The sequence below is a fragment of the Sus scrofa genome, chromosome 1 (genome assembly GCF_000003025.6).
Source record: "Sus scrofa isolate TJ Tabasco breed Duroc chromosome 1, Sscrofa11.1, whole genome shotgun sequence".
NCBI lineage: Eukaryota > Metazoa > Chordata > Mammalia > Artiodactyla > Suidae > Sus > Sus scrofa.
This window is the reverse complement of record NC_010443.5, coordinates 236672483-236694709: the sequence shown is the minus strand read 5'-3', so window position 1 is coordinate 236694709 and position 22227 is coordinate 236672483. Positions and strand designations below refer to the sequence as shown.

Genomic DNA, 22227 nt, shown 5'->3' with positions numbered 1-22227 from the left:
GAGCAAGGCCAGGGATCGAACCTGCAACCTCATGGTTCCTAGTCGGATTCGTTAACCACTGCACCACGACGGGAACTCCAAGGTCAACTTTTTAATAAAAAGTTTTAATATTAGGTAGACATGCAGGACAAGAAAACCGAGTAAAGAAAATTCAACCATCCTCTAAGACAGAAAACTAAGGGACCTAAAGCTCAAAAGTTAGGTTTCGCAGGTGGAGTCTCTACACGTTGACTGCCTTGACTGCCTGGCTACCAGATAGAGCAAATAAAAGTACAGAATGGCCAATTCAATTTGAATTTCAGATAAACAATGAATACTTCTTTTACTATAAGGGTGTGTACACACCTGAGATCTGTCGGGTACCTTCTGATGCCTGCACCAGAAGCTTCTTTGCTGCAGGCATCTTTGCCGCCAGCGCTTTCCCCCTGCAGGCATTTCCCCCATCACTAATTGGCCGTAAAGCAAATCTGCCGTAAAAGATAAACTAACGAAAAATAGGAGTTCCCTCTCAGCGAGGCTGGTTAAGGATGTGGCATTGTCGTTCAGTGGCTCAGGTCACTGCTATGGCCCAGGTTTGATCCCTGCCCTGAGATCTTTCACAAGCCGTGGATGTGGCAAAAAAAAAAAAAAAAAAAAAAAGAAAAGGAAAGAAAAGCAAGATAAAAGGGGAACATTAAAAAGGACATAATGAAACATGAGAAGTGAATAACGAAATTAAAAGGACTTTATTGCCAAACACGAAATATTTGAATATGTTTAAAATGTGTGTAGTTCCTGCTGTGGTGAAGTGGATTACATCTGACTGCAGTGGCTCAGTCGCTGTGGAGGCCAGGGTTTAATCCATGTGTCACGAGTGTGGTCATAATAAATAAATAAGTGTTGATTCACGGCAATGATACTGCATAAACAATTGATTTTATTTCATAGATTGTACCTAAGTTCTTGTCTTTGGAGTCTTCCATGCGTATCATTGTATATCCTTTGTTGATCTGTCTCCTTTTTCGGGATCACACTCTCTTTTTCATGAGAATTTCTTCCTGTGTTAAGAGAGGTGTCAGTTTCCAAATACTAGGTTGCATGTTTGTAACGGAGCTTTGTATTGCATTGTGAAAACCTCTGCACCTTGGTTGGCATGGTCACATGTCTGTTGACAGATGTTTCAAAGTTCTGTGGGAAATGTGGGTTCAATTCGACACCTTCAAGGCCCTCCGAGCCTCTTTCCCTGACAACATAGTGTGTTTCGAGATAGGGAGCCAGCCTTGGGTGCAGCCCTAAAAACCAAAAATAAAATAAGAATAAAATAAGATAGGGAGCCAGCTCTGGGAACAGATCATCGTTATCTGTCAGCTCAATAAAGCCATCAATGTTGGCAACTGGAAGAGATGCTAACATATTTCAACTGGTTAAAAACAAACTGTGAGGAATTCCCGTTGTGGCGCAGTGGTTAATGAATCCAACTAGGAACCATGAGGTTGCAGGTTCGATCCCCGGCCTTGCTCAGTGGGTTAAGGATCCGGCGTTGCTGTGAGCTGTGGTGTACGTTGCAGACTCGGCTCAGGTCCCTCGTTGCTGTGGCTCTGGCGTAGGCTGGTGGCTGCAGCTCCGATTCGACGCCTAGCCTGGGAACCTCCATATGCTGTGGGAGTGGCCTTAGAAAAGGCAAAAAGACAAAAAAAATAAAAAAACAAAAAATTGTCAGATCCAAAATTGTCAACCTGGTTATTTTATCTTCAATGGCAAAATTGCCTTACAGCCCATTAGTTATGTAGTGAAAATATCTGCAGTAAAAATGCTTACAGCGAAGATATATACAGAAAAACAGTGCTCACAGCAAAAATACTTAGGACCTTTGGGACATACTTATACTTTAGAAAGTATTTATTGTTTATTTGAAATTGAAATTTTACCAGCAATCTACATTTTATCTGGCAGCCCTAATTTAACACAATAATAAGAAGAAAGGAAGGGTTCTTTGTTTTCTTTTCTTTTTTTTTTTTTTTTGTCTTTTTGCTATTTCTTGGGCTGTTCTCACGGCATCTAGAGGTTCCCAGGCTAGGGGTCTAATCGGAGCTGGAGCCACCGGCCTACGCCACAGCCACAGCAACTCGAGATCTGAGCCGCATCTGCAACCTACACCACAGCTCACGGCAACGCCAGGTCCTTAACCCACTGAGCAAGGCCAGGGATCGAACCCGCAACCTCATGGTTCCTAGTTGGATTCGTTAACCACTGCGCCACAATGGGAACTCCCAAAGAAAGGGAGGTTTTACCTTGAATGGTCGCTAAAAATCATGCCTTGAGTCCCTTCTTTTATGTTGTCCCTTCCCCCGGGGAATGTTACTGCCAACCTTTTATCACAGGAATTGCTCAGCTGGTCCCTTTATTTTACCATTATTCTTGGGTCTGTCTTACAATATCCTCCAAGATCTGTCATTAATTTTCTCTTTCTTTCCCATTCATACGCCTTTTCAATTCAAGTAGCAGTTAACAGACCCAGGTACATTCCAGAGTCCATCCTCTTACCTATTTTAAAACTAGAAACTATTAAATTCCCTAAGGAAGGGTGAGGGAGGCCAAATCCAAATCAGAGAGCACAAACAAATCAAAGGCTAACTCGGAGTTCCCATTGTGGCTCAGCAGATTAAGGACCTGACTAGTATCCATGAGGTTGCGGGTTCGACCCCTGGCCTTGCTCGATGGGTTAAAGGATCTGACATTGCTGTGAGCTTCAGTGTAGATCTCCGATGCAGCTTGTGTCTGGTGTTGCTGTGGCTGTGGCCAGTGACTGCAGCTCCTATTTGACCCCTAGCCTGGGAACCTCCATATGCCTCGGGGGTGGCCCTAAAAAACAACAACAAAAGCTTGTCGAACAAATGAATGAAGCTGGTAGAAAGTGTTCATAGTTCTCTGGTGGCTCAGTGGGCTAAGGATCTGGCATTGCCATGGTGGCTCGGGTTTGATCCCTGGCCCCGGGAACTGTGCATTAAATTCACTTTGGCTTATTACACAGAAGGACAAAAGAAAATTCGTTCTCTGCAGCTTGAACAACCACTGATACCGAACGAAATATAAGGGCTTCGTAAAGTGTAAACCACTGGACAAATGGAGTTATAATCATAATGTGACATCATGCTAGACGCAGTGTGCTTCATAAAAAAGGACAGGACGACGTCCCTGCCCTGGTGAATAAATACATCAGCCAGTTGAGATGCTCACAGAAGACCCCTGACCAAGAGAAAATGTTCATTGTAGGTACACTACACTAAATTTATGAGACTATTGGAGACTTTTATACAGAGAAAGTATTTAAGAAAGTATTATCAATTTTAAGAATAGAACTTTGAAAATGTATGTTGTTTTTAAATAATAATACAAAATTAGTGTTTATCAAAAAGTAGCTCTATATGGAAAAAAGTGAATGCCTTGTCAATAAAGTTTAATTTAGTGTAAACCAAATGGATCCCATTTCTGGTTTCTCTCTGTGCACAGTGAAATTATCCACCTGCTGTAAGTACACAAGAGTGGCATCTAGTGGCCACCAGCATAAACTACAGCTCCTTGAAAGATCAAATCACAGACAGCCTGTCTTTTCATCCATTTTGCGTCTTATCAAATTTCCAGATTTCATTATTTATTTTTAATGGAGACTTATATGGAGTTGTCCAGATCTGGTCTTGTTGAGTTAGGATGTTAAACAACAATAATAACAAATACCACCTACTTTCTAACGACAAGATAGAATATAATCTCAGAATAAAGGAAAGGTACTTCAAATGGCAAATATTTAGCTTTATAAAAAATGTACCATATTGTCTTTTCTTTCCTCAGTAGGGAAATGAGACCTGGAAAACTTGATGGCCAGGTACCAGTGCACAGCCCGATCATTAGGAACTGCTACACAGTTGACAAATTCTTTCTATAGCATCCTCTGCTTAGTACTCCCAGCAGTGGGAGAGGTGCCCCCTCCCACTACCTCTGTCCAGCCTGGCTAGGTAGGAGGTTTCTCTTCAAGTGAGAGTAAAATACACAGCCTCTACCCAGGGTTCTTGATTTTGGCCTGGGGTGGGTGTCTCCAAGAAAAGTCTAAACCCTTTGTTATTTTGATGTGTGAAAGCAGCTCTCAAATCCCCAGTGCAAACCTCCTTGAAATCTCTTCCCTAAACCCCGTTTTCCTTCAACCAGTATTTACTCTCAGCTGGCAGAGCAATAAAGTACATTTTATGCCTTCCAGTCATAAAATGTCTGATTGCTACAAAGTTAAGATTATAGACATGCAGGAAAATATCCCGTGAAAGATTAGAAATCTGAAAACTTCTTTCCCTAGGCTAACCAACTTAGAGCATTACAGAGGTTTATGATTCAACTGCATGGCAGACAGGCAGCAGGCACCTCAGGGCTGGAGTCTCTTATATTACAAATTATCTCACTTGTAGCTCTAGGTCAAATCTCCTCCCCCACGCCTCCTGACTCAATGAATAATGCTGAGCCCTTTCAATGATCACACTCCATTACTGATTTAAGTTTCTTGTTCTTGGGGTGCTTTCAACTGGAACAGATGGATTAGTGTGCCTGCCCTTTAATTCGTTTTAGCTTTGAGTAATTAAAAGGAAAAAAAACCACACAACACGAATTATCAACAGTGGTGAATAAGACGATTTGTTCCTCTTTGGTGTGAAAACCTGAGAGTAGGCATTCTAGGGCTGGTAGGATGTTCCAGACAATGCTAGGAACCTAGGCTCCTTCTGTCTTGTTCCACCATGCATGGTTTCCACTCTCTAGGTCACTCTATGGCCCAATAAGACTTCTGTTGCTCCAGCCATTACATCCACATTCTGGCCAGATGAAAGGAGGAAAAGCAAAGAATAGTATTCGCTCCCTATTTAAGGACAGTTCCCAGACATTACACCCACTTTTTTGGTTTGTTTTGTTTTGTTTTGTTTTGGGTTTGTTTGTTTTGTCTAGCACTGCACCTGCAGCATAAGGAGGTTTCCAGGCTAAGGGCCAAATCAGAGCTACAGCTGCCAGCCTACGTCACAGCCACAACCTCACAGGATCCGAGCCACATCTGGGACCTACACCATAGCTCACAGCAATGCCAGATCCTTAACTCACTGATGGAGGCCAGGGATAGAACCTGCAGCCTCACGGTTACTACTCAGATTCCTTTCCACTGCTCCGCAATGGAAACTCCTCCATCCACCCCACCCCACCCCACTTTTACTGGCCATTCCTAGCTCTAAGGAAGGCTGCGTTGTAATTGTTCTGATAATAAGTGAAAGGGAAACCACGATTGGAACAACCAGTTTTGTTGACAACTAGCTTGTGACACATGTACAAGATCAGATACAGATCAAATGAGCACTAATCTATCCTGGTGGTCAGACTCTTGGAAAACCACTAAATACCAAATTGTGTAGGACTCCACATCTCAAATTTCCTAAAACAAGATCAACGACTATTACCAGTGGGCAAAATTGGGACCAACGAGAACATACCCAATAGAATCACGACTGTCCAAGCAAAAGGGTTGTTTTAACTCAGATCAGTGTTTCTCTGCAGGAGTTCTTTCCCAGCATTTCTCAGAAATATTACGTTTTTACAGAGCCCGAATCTTAATAAACGTTGAGGAATCTAGAAACCTGGGAAAACTAATCTGTGAGAATTAAAACTTAATGATCAACATAGAGCTGTCACTTGTTCAAAGAAATCCACCAATCCCAAATCAAAAGTGACACTAGAACACACTAAAGCATGTATTGGAAAAATCAAGGTTGACAGGTGCTGAATGGAAGGGAGCAAGAAGGAGAGAAGCAGTCACAATACAATCAGCGGTGCCTGTACCCGTTGCCACCTTCTAAGCAGAGTGTCCTGGGGCTGGCTCACACAAGAGATAGAGAGCCAGCCAGAAAGAGCATCTCTTTCTGACCCTCGGTGACATCACACCAGTAACTTGAAATTGACCCAAGTGGGAATATTTATACCTCCTCTCTCGGAAATTGGCAAAAACTACATGTCACAACGGTTTTTTTCTTCCCAGAGAGTCAGTGTACCAGTACTCACTGGTCCTAAGTGTGTGTTTGTGGCTTGGTCTCTTTCTAACGGTAAGTCACTTTTACAAATAAAATAAATCTAGGTTCATACACATAAGGTACTTATACGTATCCTATGAGTGGTGTCAGAAAACATCGCAAACTTTGGAGGCAAAATAAGACCTAATATTGGCAATTTCAATGCCTAAGTCTGTGTAGTGCTAGGACACTTGCTAGTGGGTCTGAACATTAATGTTATTTGAAAACTTCCCAATAATGAAGGCTGACATTTCCGAGGGTCTGAGTACTCACCATAGGATGCAGTTCTTTGTAAATACTTCACAGAAGAGATGTGAAAAGAAAAAGATGTGATTTGTTGTAGAACACTGCAACATTGAAATCAGAGACTCTTCTAAAATCTGGCCAGAGCAACTTTTTTTTTTTTTTTTTTTTTTTTTGGAAACCCAAGGGCTGGATTTATTTGCCACTATTCATTTTCTTTTTTATTTTATTTTTTTATCTTTTGGACTTTTTAGGGCTGTACATGCAGCATATGGAAGTTCCCAGGCTAGGGGTCAAATCAGAGCTGTAGCCTCTAACCTACACCACAGCCACAGTAATGCCAGATCCTTAACCCACTGAGCGAGGCCAGGGATCGAACCCATGTCCTCATGGATACTAGTCAGATTCGTTTCTGCTGAGCCATGACGGGAACTCCCCACCCTTCATTTTCACATCCCACCATCTCCACAACTTTCAGTAAAGTAAGGACAACCTGACAGGGCTCTCCAACCAGGCCAAAGCAGTGGCCATCGGCAAGAGCAATATTAAATTCAATAGTAAAATCAAGACTAGGGCAAGCAGACAAAAAGAAAAAAAAATATTATTAAAAAAGGAAATGAGTTCTGTGAAGGAACATGTACCCTAATACCCAGCTATGTTTGGGACACACTTTTTTGTTTGTTTGTTTGTTTTTCGTTTTTTGTTTTTGCTTTTTAGGGCCACACCTTTGGCATATGGAGGTTCCCAGGCTAGGGGTCAAATCAGAGCTGTAGCCACCAGCCTGCGCCAGAGTCACAGCAACGTGGGATCCAAGCCGTGTCTGCGACCTACACCACAGCTCACGGCAACGCCAGATCCTTAACCCACTGAGCAAGGCCAGGGATCGAACCTGCAACCTCATGATTTCTAGTCAGATTCGTTTCCACTGCACCGCTATGGGAACTCCTTTGGACGCACTCTTAATTCAACCAATATCAATGAAAAATGAAAGTTTTCTAAATCTGAAAAATTTGTCACAAATACGATCAGATGGAGCCATTAATTCTTTTTTGAAAAGAATTAATTCTTTGAAATGAAAAAGTTCATTTCTCAAACGATAACTTTTAAATATCAAATATTTGTAGCATTATTTGGAACCTAAAATACAACACAGGAAGTTCCCATGTGGTGCAGGGGGTTAAGGATCTGGCATTCCTGCAGCTGTGGCACAGGTCACAACTGTGGTGCAGGTTTAAGCCCTGGCCCAGGGAACTTCCATGTGCCACAGATGCAGCCCCCCAAAATATGTAAATAAAACACAAATGAACATATCTACAAAATAGAAACAGAGGCACAGACAGAGAGAACAGACTTGTTGCCAAGAAGAAGGGGATATAGGGAGGGAAGGATTGGAAGTTTGGGATTAGTGGATGTAAATTAGAATATAGAGGATGGATGAAGAGCAAAGCCCTACCTCATGGTTCCTAGTCGGATTCGTTAACCACTGAGCCACGACGGAAATTCCAAAAAATTTTTTTTCTTCTTATAGCCGCACCTGCGGCATATGGAAGTTCCTGGGCTAGGGAACTGGATCCTACATCACAGCCACAGCAACACAGAACCTGAGCTGCATCTTCACCTGCATGGTAGCTTGCAGCAACACTGGATCCTTAACCCACTGAGCAAGGCCAGGGATCAAACCCCCATTCTCACAGAGACAATGTCATGTTCTTAACCCGATGAGCCACAATGGGAACTCCTCCCCTCCTTTTAATGTCCAGTGTCTGCATCAGGTAGAGATCATTTTTTCATGTTACTGAGTTAAGCTTGTCAGATACATTGGTTCACAATAATAATAAACTGTAAAACTGTATTATTTACTGAACTTCTGAAAACTTTATTATCATACTATCACAGAAAATTACTCTTTTTAATGTGGTCACTTATTATTTAAAAGCATGTAAATAAGGGTTAAGTGTAGAATAACCTCTGATTTCAGAACTTCTCAAAAATTCAGGGAAATTCCAATTTGTCATTCCCGACTTGAACATTAGTCTCTGCTGGGAATTTGGAAACATTAATCTGGATCATTGACTTTCAAACTTTCTGAAGCAGCAATTTTTTTGTTTGATCTTTTTTTGGTTGTTTTTTGTTTGCTTGTTTGTTTCTTTACTTTTTAGGGCCACACCCATGGCATATGGAAGTTCCCAGGCTAGGGGTCGAATCAGAGCTAGCCTACACCACAGTCACAGCAATGCTGGATCCGAGCCCTGTCTCTAACCTACATCACAACTCAGGGCAACAGGGATCCTTAACCCACTGAGCAATGCCAGGGATCAAACCCATGTCCTCTTGGATGCCAGTCAGATTCGTTTCCGCTGCGCCACAGCAGGAACTCCCAACAGATCTTTTTTTTTCCTTTTTTTTTTTCTTTTCGCTTTTTAGGGCCACACTCACAGCATATGGAGGTTCCCAGGCTAGGGATCAAATTAGAGCTCAACAGGGATCCTTAACCCACTGAGCAATGCCAGGGATCAAACCCGTGTCCTCTTGGATGCTAGTCAGATTCGTTTCCGCTGCGCCACGATGGAACTCCCAACAGATCTTCTCTAATCAACCAAAATGCACCTTGGAAATAGACATAAAAGATTTTTTGTTAAAAAAAAGAAGCTCTGGCTGAAGGAGATGGGAGAATAAAGAGACAAGATTCTGTCCTAAACTTTGGGACCAAATTGCTGATTGACTTGCAGTCCATCGCCTTAGTGTCTTGAGGTCGTGGTTTCCTCATCTGTAAACTGAAAGTTGACCACACTCCCCTGGGTCCCTGTGCATGTCGTAGGAGACAGTTGCCATAAGGCCGCAGAGGAGCTCTGCAAACCGGGACATTGTGTAGCGTGTCAGGTGCTGCACAGGTAGAGGACCCCACACACCTGATCCAGCCCTTGTTCTGGGAGCCCAAAGGGGAGAACAAGGTCCCCAGACGCCACACCCATTCTGGCTGCTTTCCTAAGACTCTCTCTCTGCCAGTGTCCATCCCTTTTATAGGCTGGGGCTTTAAGATGTAAACAAGACCTTAGATTTAAAGTGGGATCGGGCAGCATAACACAGAAAATATTATTTCTCACGTGAAAATTATGAATTATAGGAGTTCCCATTGTGGCGCAGCAGAAACGAATCCAACTAGTAACCATGAGGTTGCAGGTTCGATCTCTGGCCTCGCTCAGTGGGTTAAGGATCCTGCGTTGCCGTGAGCTGCGGTGTAGATTGCAAACGTGGCTTGGATCCCGTGTTGCTGTGGCTGTGGTGTAGGCTGGCAGCAACAGCTCCAATTAGACCCCTAGCCCAGGAAACTCCATATGCCTCGGGTGTGGCTCTAAAAAAAGACAAGAGACAAAAAAAAGAAAAGAAAATTATGAGTTATAAAAAAGGGGAATGTGGGGAGTTCCTCTGTGGTACGGAGGGTTAAGGATCCAGTGTTGTCACTGCAGTAGCTTGGGTCACTGATGTGTCATGGGTTTGATCCCCGGCCCGGGTATTTCCATATGCTGAAGGTGCAGCCAAAAAAAGGGGGCAGGGTGTGTGAATTTTGAGGAAGTTCAAAGTTCCTTGAAATGGGGGCCAGAAAGTTGTATCTCAGTCTGGAATTGCCATACAATCTAGGGAAACATGTCCGTTCCCCTCTCGGAACCTCAGAACACACATCTGTAAAAGGCCAGGAGGGCTACGATGACTCTACTTTTCCACTGACGGGATTCACACCGCCTTGTTTTCTGGCTAAGATCACTCAGGAAAAAAAAAAGTCCATTTTGTTCATCTATGTTCAGCGTGTTCCTGGCAAGTGCAGCTCTGGCATCCCTCAGTCCAGGGCTCTTTTTGCAAAGAGTAACATTAATAGCAAAGTTTGCTTTTTAAACCTTTGTGTCATCTTTTTAAAAAATCATATTACATGGAATAAAAAGCAACACATGCTGGTTAAAACAAATGCAAACAATGCCGAAGAACAGTGTTTCCTTCTCTTTCCAATCCTACCCCTGATGGTAATTATATCCTTCCAGACTTTTCTCTATATTTATACAAACACATATACATATGTGTAATTTAGGAGATTGTTCTTTTTTTCCTTAGGAAGAAAGGATATTTGTTTATTTGCTCCCCCTTTATTCTTAAAAGACCATGTTGTAAAGTACTTTTTTCCCTCTATTTATAGTAGGCCGTTTCCAAGTCAGTACACTTTTGTCATAACTGTTACTCCATTTGTGGCTGGACTGGAATTTGTTTATATATTTCTCTGTTGATGGATACTTAGATCTTTATAATATTTTGCAGTGGAAACAAATCTGATTAGGAACCACGGGGTTGAGAGTTTGCTTCCTGGCCTCGCTCAGGGAGTTAAGGATGCCCACGTTGCCATGCGCTGTGGTGTGGGTCACAGACGCAGCTCAGATCTGGCGTTGCTGTGGCTGTGGCGTAGGCTGGCAGCTGTAGCTCCATTTAGACCCCTAGCCTGGGAACCTCCATATGCCATGGGAGGCACATTGATAATTCTCCAATTTCCTCTACTTTCTACTTACTGATACATGATAAAATCATTTTCATGATAATGAGGTTAAATTGACTTCGTTTGTTTTCATGCCTGCCTAGTGTCTGATGTGGTGTCTCTGCTAGGATGTCTGATTGGTGCTTAGCCAGCTCCTAACTCTCACTCTTACTCTGTGTGTGTGTGTGTGTGTGTGTGTGTGTGCGCGCGCGCGCGCAGCAGCAGCAGCAGTCTTTTCAAGTGTCATGTCCTGAGGAGAGTGGGGACTACCAGAGCACAATGGCCCTTTTTACTCCTTGGAACAAGTGGTTTCCTTTAAGGAAGGAACTTTTCCGGAAAACATGTTATTTCAGGGCCTCCTGATTCCAGAATCCAGCCTGTCCCAGAGAGAAACAGCAGGCTGGTGGCAGGGCCACCATGGGAGGAGGAAAAGCAGGGCAGGTGGGGGTGGGAGGGCTCCTCACAGCTGGGTTTCCAGGATCCTCCCTCTGTCACATTGTCACACATCCTCTGGACAAGGGCAGGGGGTGGGGGTGGGGGGGTGGGGATTCTCACTAGGCTGAGACCCAGCCAGTAGTGGAGGAGGCACGGTTAGGACAGAGCTGGGCAGAAGACAGCAGGGTTCTCCCTGCCTTCATCCTGGGATGGAGCAGATGGAGCTGGGAGGGCATGGAGGGGCACAGTCTGAACCTGCACAGGTGCAGAGCCCTAGGGAGGCCCCAGTTGCGGCTCAGGGCTGAGGTCTGTTAACTCAGAAGTCCAGGCCTTGGCAGGTGTTACCTGGGTTGAGGGTTCGTGGGCTGTGCATTTGAACTGTGTATGGCAAAGACCCCCTAACTTCTTCAAAGACCATTCTAGGTGGGGCACATGTGAGCAGGGCTTTTGTCCAGGGAAACCCAGGGCAAATCACACCCCTGGTGCTTCCACCTTCCCTTCATCCTGAAGATAGGAAATGAGTTGGCTGAGAGTTTGCTTGATGCAGACCCCACTTGCAGAGAAAAAAAGGCAGGTTAGCTTCGCGCCTGCAGGTTCCAGCAGCACTGGAGAGCCCCACAGCAGGGGCTCAGTCCCTCAGCTGTAAATGGAGATGATGGAGTCGCTGTGAGCACCGACTGGATGAGACACAGAAGGCAGAGTGCCTGGCACAGAATAGGAATCCAGGAAATAGAAACCAGTATTAGTAGGATGAACAGAGAGAATGCTGCATTTGGAGCTGGGGGCAAGGGTTCACATGAGGCTCCACCCAGATTTCCTGATGAACCTGAGCAGCCCCTTCCCTGGCTGCCACCAGATAAACACTCCAGTTTTGCCACTGCCTGGTGACAGCCTTAGTCTCTGTCCTTGCACGGCCACCTCCCTCCCTTAGGGATAGAGGAGCTCCCTGCTGGCATCTTACAGAGCCTTTCCCTCTTCTTGCACATGGGCTGCACTGGGAAGAATGGCAAGAGCACTTCAGGCCAATAATACAGACCGTGGCGTACACACACACACACACACACACACACACACACACACACACTCACCACACATAACACTCAAGGGCTGCTCCCTTCACTCCAGTCAAACTGTTCTTGCCAAGGTCATTGTCAGCTGTCATGTTGCAAGACCCAAGGCCACTTCTCATTGCTCACCTTCACTTATCCCCCCAAAACTTTCAATCAGTTGACCAACCCTCTCAGAGAGCCACTCTCTCCCACACAAGGAGAGAGAATATGGGACACCCAGTTACACTTGAACCTCAGATAGACGAGGAGTAATGTTTTAGTATAAGTATATCCCAAATACTGCATGGGACATATATATACTAAAAATTATTTGTCATCTCTCTGAAATTAAAATTAACTAGATGAAGAGTTCCCATTGTGGTGCAGCAGAAATGAACCCAACTAGGAACCATCAGGTTTTGGGTTCAATCCCTGGCTTCGCTCAGTGGGCTAAGGGTCTGGCGTTGCCATGAGCTGTGGTGTAGGTTGCAGATGCGGCTTGAATCCTGTGTTGCTGTGGCTGTGGTATAGGCTGGCGACTGATGCTCCAGTTGGACCCCTAGCCTTCAAAGAACTAGAACAAAGTATTTTAAAATTTGTATAGAAATATAAAAGATTCTGGATAGCCAGAGCAATATTGAAAAAGAAAAACAGAACTGGATGAATCAGGCTTCTTGACTTCAGACTCTACTACAAAACTACTGTATTCAAAACAGTATGGTACTGGCACAAAAATAGAAATACAGATCAGTAGAACAGAATAGAAAGCTCAGAATTAAGTTCAAGCAGCTATGGTTAACAAATCTATGACAAAGGAGACAGGAATACACAGTGGAGGAGTTCCAGTCATGGCTCAATGGTTAACAAATCTGACTAGCATCCATGAGGATGCAGGTTCGATCCCTGGCCTTGCTCAGTGGGTTAAGGATCTGGTGTTGCTGTGAGCTGTGGTGTAGGTCAGATCCCGCATTGCTATGGCTGTGGCCTAGGCTGGCAGCTGTAGCTCCAATTGGTCCCCTAGCCTGCAAACCTCCATATGCTGCAGGTGCAGCCCTAAAAAAAATAAAAAATAAAAAAGAATATAGCATGGAGGAAAGATAGTCTCTTCAATAAGTAGTGCGGAGAAAATTGGACAGCTACATGAAAAGAATGAAATTAGAACATTCTCTAACACCACACACAAAAATAAACTCAAAATGTATTAGAGACCTAAACATAAGGCCAGATATTATCAAACTCCTGGAGGAAAACATTAGCAGAACACCCTTTGACATATATCACAGCACTATCCTGGTTAATCCACCTCCTGGAATAATGAAAACAAAAAGAAAAATAATCCAGTGGGACCCAATTTAACTTAAAAGCTTTTGCACAGCCAGGAAAATCATAAACAAAATGAAAAGGCAACAGACAGAATGGGAGAAAATCTTTGCAAATGATGTGACTGATAAAGGATTCATCTCCAAAATATACAAACATCGCATGGAGCTTTATATTAAAAAAAAAAACTTAAAAATGAGAAGAAGATCTAAAAAGACATTTCTTCAAAGAAGACAGATGGCAAAAATAAAAAACAACGTATGAAAAGATGCTCAACATCACTAATTATCAGAGAAATACAAGTCAAAACTAAAAGGAGGTATCACCTCATACCAGTCAAAATGGCCATCATCAAAACGTCCACAAACAGTAAGTGATTGGTACAGGGTGTGGAGTGTCAGAAACGGTGAGGGAAGAAGCAATGAGATCTCATGCAGGTTTATCAACCAACAGAGTGGCCAGGAGCACTGAGCAGAGAGAACTCGGGCTCCCGTAGCTTAGGGAGCATCTAGTTATATAGGGAAAGGGGTAGTTTCCACTTTTAGCACAGGTTCCGGTATGGAGTAAGAAAAGAGGTAAGATACAAACTATGTTTTATAATTTAAGAGTTTACCCAGATATTCTTGTTTGGCAGCTTTGTGTTTCATTTTGTACAGTTAGCACTTAACACGGAGAAAAAGGAACTTTCCCATCTGCTGGTAGGAACATGGATTGGTATAACCACTATGAAGGACAGTATGGAGGTGCCTTAAAAAATTCAATAAAGAGGGAGTTCCCGTCGTGGCTCAGTGGGTAATGAATCCAACTAGAAACCACGAGGTTGAGGGTTCGATCCCTGGCCTTGCTCAGTGGGTTAAGGATCCAGCATTGCTGTGAGCTGTGGTGTAGGTCGCAGATGTGGCTCGGATCCCGCGTTGCTGTGGCTGTGGCATAGGCCAGCAGCTACAGCTCCAATCAGACCCCTAGCCTGGGAACCTCCATATGCTGTGGGAGTGGCCCTAAAAAGACAAAAGACAAAAGACAAAAAAAAAAAAAAAAAACCTGCCTGCCATATGAGCCAGCAATCCCACTCCTGGGCATCTATCTGGAGAAAACCATAATTTGAAAACATACATGCACCCCAATGTTCACTGAAGCACTATTTACAATAGTCAAGACATGCAAACAACATAAATGTCCACCGACAGAGGAATGGATAAAAAAGAGGTCATACTGGGAGTTCCTGTCATGGCGCAGTGGTTAATGAATCCGACTAGGAACCACGAGGTTGAGGGTTCGATCCCTGACCTTGCTCAGTGGGTTAAGGATCCGGCATTGCCATGAGCTGTGGTGTGGGTTGCAGACGTGGCTCGGATCCAGCGTTGCTGTGGCTGTGGTGTAGGCCGGTGGCTACAGCTCCGATTAGACCCCTAGCCGGGGAGCCTCTATATGCCGTGAGAACAGCCCAAGAAATGGCAAAAAGACAAAAAAAAAAAAAAAAAAGAGGTCATACATATATACAATGGAATGTTATTTAGCCATAAAAGAGAATAAAATAATGCCATTTGCAGCAACATAGATGGACCTAGAATTACCATACTGAGTGAAATCAGACAGAGAAAGACACCTATCATATGATATCAGTTGTATGTAGAATCTAATAAAAAATCATGCAAAAGAATTTTTTTTTTTTGTCTTTTTAGGGCCACACCCAAAGCATATGGAGGTTCCCAAGCTAGGGGTCTAATAGGAGCTGCAGCTGCCAGCCGACCCCACAGCCACAGCAACACAGGATCTGAGCCTCATCTGTGACCTACACCACAACTCAGGGTGACGCCAGATCCTTAACCCACTGAGAGAGGCCAGGGATCGAACCCACGTCCTCATGGATGCTAGTTGGGTTCAATAAAAGTTGAGCCATGATGGGAACTCCCACTATGCTGCACATTTGAAACTAATACAACATTGTAAGTCAACTATACTCTAATAAAATTAAATTTAAAAAATTAACTGGATGCCCTGTATTTTTATTTGCTAAGTCTAGAAAATCTAGATACACGTGCACGCTTTGAAAGATTGCTCCTCTCCAGCCTGACAGGTGGAACTGCTTCTTTGTGGCCTTTATCTTTTGTTGCCCAGAAACATACTGGCCAGATGTGGCAAGAAGTCACCCTCCCAAGAGCTGGCTGTGGTCCAGCCTCATCTCCTCACATTCGGCGGAACCGCTTACTCCCTGCCCTACACGTTCTCTGAACCTCCGCTCATGCCATTCCTTCTGTCTGAACACCCTCCTCCAAACCCTGCCTGTTGAAGTGCCCACTTTTCTTGAAGTACAACTCACTCAAGGGCCACCTCCTCCAAGGTTTCCCTGGGTTCTCCCTGCTCCTTCCCTCCCCCCAGGTACTGTGTCATTTGCACCCCTGTCCGAGACTAAACTGGGAGTTTGTCGAATGCTGGGACCAGGTCTGGTCGACTCCCACATTCCCTGGGCAGGACCTGGTACAGTCTGTGCTCAGCCAGGGTTTACTGAATAGAATGAATGACAATGAGTGAATGAGTAGAATGAATGAGAGGAATGAGTGCATGTATAAGTAGGTGAGGAAATAAGGTGCAGAGATGGAGTGAATGGATGGGTAAACAGAGGGATGGATGAGTGGATGGGTAGATGGATGGGTGGGTGGATGGATGGGTGGACGGATGGGTAGACGGATGGGTCGATGGATGACGGATGGGTCGATGGGTGGACAGGTGGGTGGATGGGTCAACGGGTGGGTGGATGGGTGGACGGGTGAATGGATGGGTGGACGGGTCGATGGACGGTTCGATGGGTGGATGGATGGGTTGATGAGTAGATGGATGGGTTAATGAGTAGGTGGATGAGTGAATGAGAATTGAGGAGACCTCAGGGGTTGACCCACTGCCTGCCACCTGGAGAGTGAGGCTGCCCGGCCTACCAGCCATTTTTCGTTTTCAGAACCTGTGAGGCCAGCCAGCAGACCCTCCTCCACAGACCCGGGGAGGGTTGTAACCGCAACGGACAGAAGCAGAGCCCTGGGCCTGGGGTCCTGAAACTAGGATCCAGCTGAAGTGTGCACTGCTTGAGGACAAAGAGAGGCTGAGACCCACTCTTTTCTCCCTTCCCGGATTTAGTACCACCGTCTCGGCCCTATGCCCGGGTGTTTCTTTGTTCCTGGAGCTGTTCACCTCTGATGCATCTGGACACCTCTGAGAACAGGCCACTGCTGAGCTTCTGTGGAGATGTGTCTCCCAGGGCACCTTTAAGGAAGGACTTCAGGGCCAGCATTGGCTGGAGAGCTGCTTTGCCTGAGGTCAAACCCACCCCTTGCACTCCTGCACCTGTACAGCCCCAAGCCTCTCTCTCTGAGAGTCCTTTCTGTGGCAGCCACATGCCAGGGGGGCCTGTCTGGGCAGCCTCAGAGGCCAGACCCCCTCTCAGGATCAGTCCTGCCCCCTTCAACAAGCAGCTCCTGGGAGAGTGATCTCTTGAGGGCTGGACGGAGCCATGAGTCAGGAGGATCCGAATTTTGTAGCCGGCAAACCACACTCTTAACTATGACCCCGCATTCACTTCCTGGGTACAAAGAAAACAGATTTTCTGTAAATAAAAACTGAACATCTCTTTATTTGTGATGCAAGCAAGAGCTTTGTTACATCTGTCAATGAAACATTTTAACTTACTCAAAATCACCTTTCAGTTGCCGATTTTTCTATCATTCCTGAGGGACCCAAGTCCCTCACAGTATCTTCTAAGTGATCTGTAAGAATTTAGTGATAAATTCTCATACCAAACATGTTGCAAAGTCTTCTTTCTGGCTTTCCTGTTAATAAAACATCTTGGGCTTTCTGTGACTCTTTCTCTTCTGTTTCCTTTTGTAGTTTCCCAACCCCGATTCTTAGGAGACCCATAAAAGGATAGGCATGTTCAATTATAAAATAAATCACCAGTTCCCAGGAAGCAGCCCTTTGGTTTCAGAATTTCACTGCTGATTTCAGGTAACGAGCAGGGCGCAGGTGTCGGGGTGAGCTCTGCAGGATGCACAAAAGCACAAGCAAGTAGCAAACTGGCTCAATTACGGGAACAGAGAAGACGTCATTGGTAAAACTGTCCACTTGAGGGCTCTGCTTCCTCTGGTGGCAACAGAATCAGTTTCACAGGTCACAGGCATCCAGGGATAAGCTGAGTTAACCAACACTCTTTTTTTTTTTTTTTTTTTTTTGTCTTTTTGTTTTTTCAGGGCCATATATGGCATGTGGAGGTTTCCAGTCTAGGGGTTAAATCAGAGCTGTAGCCACCGGCCTACACCACAGCCACAGCAACGCCAGATCTGAGCAGCCCCTGTGACCTACACCACAGCTCTCAGCAACGCCAGATCCTTGACCCACTGAGCAAGGCCAGGGATCGAACCCGCAACCTCATGGTTCCTAGTGGATTCATTTCCACTGTGCCATGATGGGAACTCCCAACACTCTTCACAATAAAGTCCGGTGAGATTTCAGTTCACTGTGTAGATCAGAAGACCTGGTCCACCATGCCATCCAACACTCAGTCACTCACCCTCTGGACCTCTCCTAAGCCCCATCCTGTGGTTAGGATCCAGCTGAGCTCTGGAGGTCAGAGCTGACTCCACCTGGTCCTATCACCATGGATCTCCCAGGCTGCAGGACATGGGACAGGGTTTACTGGACACAGGCAGGGAAGGACGGGAAAGCCAGCGTTGGAGGAGTGGGTCACCAGAGAAGGCTTGCTGGGGCATAAACAAGTCTGACCACCAGCAGAGCAAAGGCCGAGAGCTGGCAGGTCTCACATGAAGGTCCAGAAGTCCCGGGCACCCGCCACTGGTTGGATATGGCAACCTGGCCCCGTGAAGAGAGAAGCCTCCTGGCGAAACGTGGCCACCGTGAAGCTGTGGCCTGGGCCCCTCTGAGGATCCCGGGCCCTCGAGTCACAGCTGAAGCAACAGAGGACGCAGGTGATGGCCACGGTGACCACAAACAGCACGGCCACCACTCCAATCACAGCCGTTTCCATGGCCCTGCGTGGCCGCTGACCCACTGAGCAACCTGGGACGAGTCTTGGAGCCTCAGCTCCCTGTCTGAAGCCGGGGCTCTCGGTGATGGCAGGTACCCTCGCTCCTCAGGCCACTCTCCCTGTGATCTTCTAAGAAGGTGCTGGTCTGAGGCCCTGACTGCTGCCTTGTCTGGGCTGTTGGGTGCCCCGCATGGCCCTACTCCAATCTCACTGGGTCTCTGTCACTGTTTCCTGAGCCTCAGGCCAGGCTTCTGAGAGCCATGGGCAACTCCACTGGCAGCTCTGGAAGAAGCGATGTCCTTTAAAGTGTGAGCTCAAGACTCCCTGGACTCGGAGGGGCTGGAAGAAGGCAGAAGGCTTTGCTCAGAGGAAGCCTCGCTAATCCAGCCCTCTGGTGACGCCTACAGATTTCAAGAGTTTGTGCGCTCAGACAAAGACCAAATACTCCCCCTCCTCCTGGGGATCTGGGATGAGCCCAGGCTCCTCCCCTGGAAGAACCTTGGCCAGTCCTTGAATCGGCCAATCTGCCGCCTCCCAGAGCCCCCAGGCCCTGGGCTGGGGGCAGGGACGAAGATGGGGAGGAGGCAACACTAGCTCTGGCCAAGCGCTGCTGGGTCACCGTGAGTACCCGCTCCATTTGGCCTCCTTCTGGGGCTGTTTAGACAGGATGGGTCACTCTCCGGGCTGGGTGTCCGAGCCCTTCAGTAACTACTGTGGGCCCCTAAGTCCCGCAGTTCTGAGAGGCGTCCCCTGCCACCCGTGCCAGCCTCCCCCAGCCCTTCCTGCTGCCTGCTCGTGCCCACTGCTCACACACACTGCTGTGAACACTTACCCTGGGCTCCCTGTTGGCTGAACACAGTGCCATGGCCTCCTGACCTGGCAGCCACCCCCGGGGCCAGGCCACATCACGCTCATCCCTGGGTGCTGCAGCCTCGGTCCTGCCTGGGACGAGGCTCTGTGAGGTCTGAGTGTGGCTGAGAACACTTCCTGAACTCCTTCCTCCAATTGTGAGTGAGGGCCCAGGATCCGCAAAGCTGCCGGCCCCCTTGGTGACTGCACTTACCCCCACCCCCACCCCAGACACACCCCGGCCACTCCAGCCCTGCTCTTGCCAGGGTTCTGCTTCACCAAGTCAGGGTGACGCAGTGAGACAGGCCTCACTGGGCCACTGAGAAAGTCTGCCAGCCGGGGCTCCATCCTGACTGTCCCTTGGTCATGGTCCTTCCACAGCTGACACCTCCTGAAACCACTACCACTTCCAGAAAGGAGATGGGGCTGTTAGCCCCCCTTTACCCAAACTCGGAGAAAGGGAGTCAAGAAGAACAATAATTTCAGACACTTGACACAAGCAGGCATCATCTCAAATAATGGTTCTGGCGACGCTGTGAAGTGATACAGTCTCAATGTCACAGATAAAGATGCTGAGAGTCAGAGAGGTTAAATGACCTGACCATGGCCTATTGCTAGTTAGTAATGATAACTACTAACTAGTTATTGGTGATAACCAGAGCACCAAAGGGCCAGGAGGGACTGCCCTCCTTTCCCTACTAGTTCAGTGCTCTCTCCAGGCACCCCGGGTCCACAGAGCAATTGCCTCCTCCTGTAGTTTCACTGATCAGTGTGTGAAGGCCCAGAGAGGGTCAAGGGCTCGGCCAGAGCCACACAGCCCAGGTCCTTTTCAATTTCTCCAAGGCCCCAGTGAACTTTCTTTGGTACCAGTTTTAGGAAGCAGCGTACATACAGAATGGGAGAGTGACGATTTGGAGGAAATGATTTCCTGCCAAAGTCTCTTTCTTTCCTTTTCCAAGATGATGGGACAACTGGGGCTCTGGGTTCCTCCTCTGTGTGGGCAAAGGAGGAGCATGGAGCCAGCTGGGGCTGTGCCAGGAAGCCAGACACCTTGAATTATTTGTATTAACGGGTATGACCAGAAGCAGGGTGCAGGACATGCGCTGAGCCAATCTGTGGGGCCTGTAGTTTCACACTGAATTACCAAGATCAATTAGTCAGTTTGGGAGGCGAAGGGTACCAAGGGGACTGCTTGTCTTAAGGGTCTTTCAAGGTATCTTCTCTTTTGTGACTTTGGTAATCCTGTGACAGACAGTGCCTGCCCATGAGCCCCAGACACAGTGGAGCTCCCCAAGACATCTGTTGCTTAGGTACAAGGCACATCTTGGAGTTCCTTTCTTGACTCAGCAGTTAACGAACCCAACGAGGATCCACAAGGATGCGGATTCGATCCCTGGCCTCGCTCAGTGGGTTAAGGATCCAGGCATTGCCCTGAGCTGTGGTGTAGGTCCCAGACACGGCTTGGATCCCGCGTTGCTGTGGCTGTGGCGTCAGCTGGCAGCTGTAGCTCGGATTCGACCCCTAGCCTGGGAACTTCCATATACCGTGGGTGTGGTCCTAAAAAAGTAAAAAACAAACAAAAAAACCCACATATCTATCCTCCCAGCATCCATCCTTGTCCACTGATCACAAAAAAAGCAACAGCCTGTGCACTGCTCTCATAAACAGGGGTAAGGGTAATGGCAGGCATCCTGCAACAAAGAGGATGCGGGCTCTCTCAGAGGATGCTCAAGGCCGCACTTAGGAAAGGCAGACCACCCGAGATTGACATGAGGCTCTGCAGTGGGATGAAGGGGAGGGGAGGTCCAGGCCAGCGGTCTATAGACCTCCACACCCCTCTCAACACAGGGACTTGGGGCGGGAGCACAGACTCCCTCATCGAGGCCCCAGGGGCTCAAAGGCCTAATCCTTGCAGGGTCTTACCGTTCTACTTAGTGTCCCTCAAACCACAAATTGCTGGCCGTCATTACTCCAATCACATTTCCTTTTCCAGAGAGCAGTTGCTGTGTGGGCTGGTTTCCCACTGGGGGGTGCCCTGAAAGAGTTCTCAGATCTAGGAGGGCAGGAGCCCCTGAATCATGCCATAGATCTCAAGGAAAAGAGATACCATGGGGTCAGTGTGCCCATAGAAATAACAACCACAGTAAACTGGAAACCCAGAGGAGAAAGCAGCAAACGCTTCTTGGGCAAAGACACAGCAAGAGGAAGGTGCAGGGTGTTTTCTGGCCCAAAGGACTGAAGTGGTGTGACTAGGACAAAAGGAACAAGGCTGGGGGGCGGGGGGGGGGACTTGAAGGGCCAACCAAGAGGCAGAGACTTTGTCCCAAGGGCAATGAAGAGGCTATGATATAGAGAAGCTTTGCAAAGGGGCAGGGATGGAGGTGGGCAGGCTTGGAGGGGCTGTGGCAGGAATCCAGGCTGGGGATGAGCTAGGGGAGTCATGGGGGAGGGGGGAGGGGAGGTGATGAGGGAGGGGAGGGGATTTAAGGGGGGCGTCCAAGGGCACCGGAGACCCAGAGTCCACTTTCCCAAGCCTGAAATCTAGTCTGGCTCTGTCCGTGTGAGTTTGCCTCCCTCTCCCCCTCCTACCACCCCACCCCGCTCCCTCCCCAGCCCTCACAGAGAATCCACCGGAAAATAGAAAAGAAACAGGACATTCTGTTCCAGTGAGTCACCAGGCCCTGACTTTCTGGCCTGTTCTCCAGCCCCTCCCCACCT

General features: G+C 46.9%; 1 long non-coding RNA gene across 3 annotated transcripts; it reads right to left on the bottom strand.

Annotated features, from left to right (window-relative positions):
- LOC100514147 lies at positions 707–20893 on the bottom strand. Of its 3 annotated transcripts, none has more exons than XR_002336782.1 (2): positions 19493–20885; positions 707–1271 (listed from the first exon to the last, which is right to left on the bottom strand). It is a non-coding gene; the product is annotated as a small regulatory polypeptide of amino acid response (long non-coding RNA). The 3 variants fall into 3 exon arrangements; XR_002336783.1 differs by lacking the exon at positions 707–1271 and adding an exon at positions 17229–19061 and having other exon boundaries at positions 19493–20893; XR_301351.3 differs by lacking the exon at positions 707–1271 and adding an exon at positions 17853–18999 and having other exon boundaries at positions 19493–19696.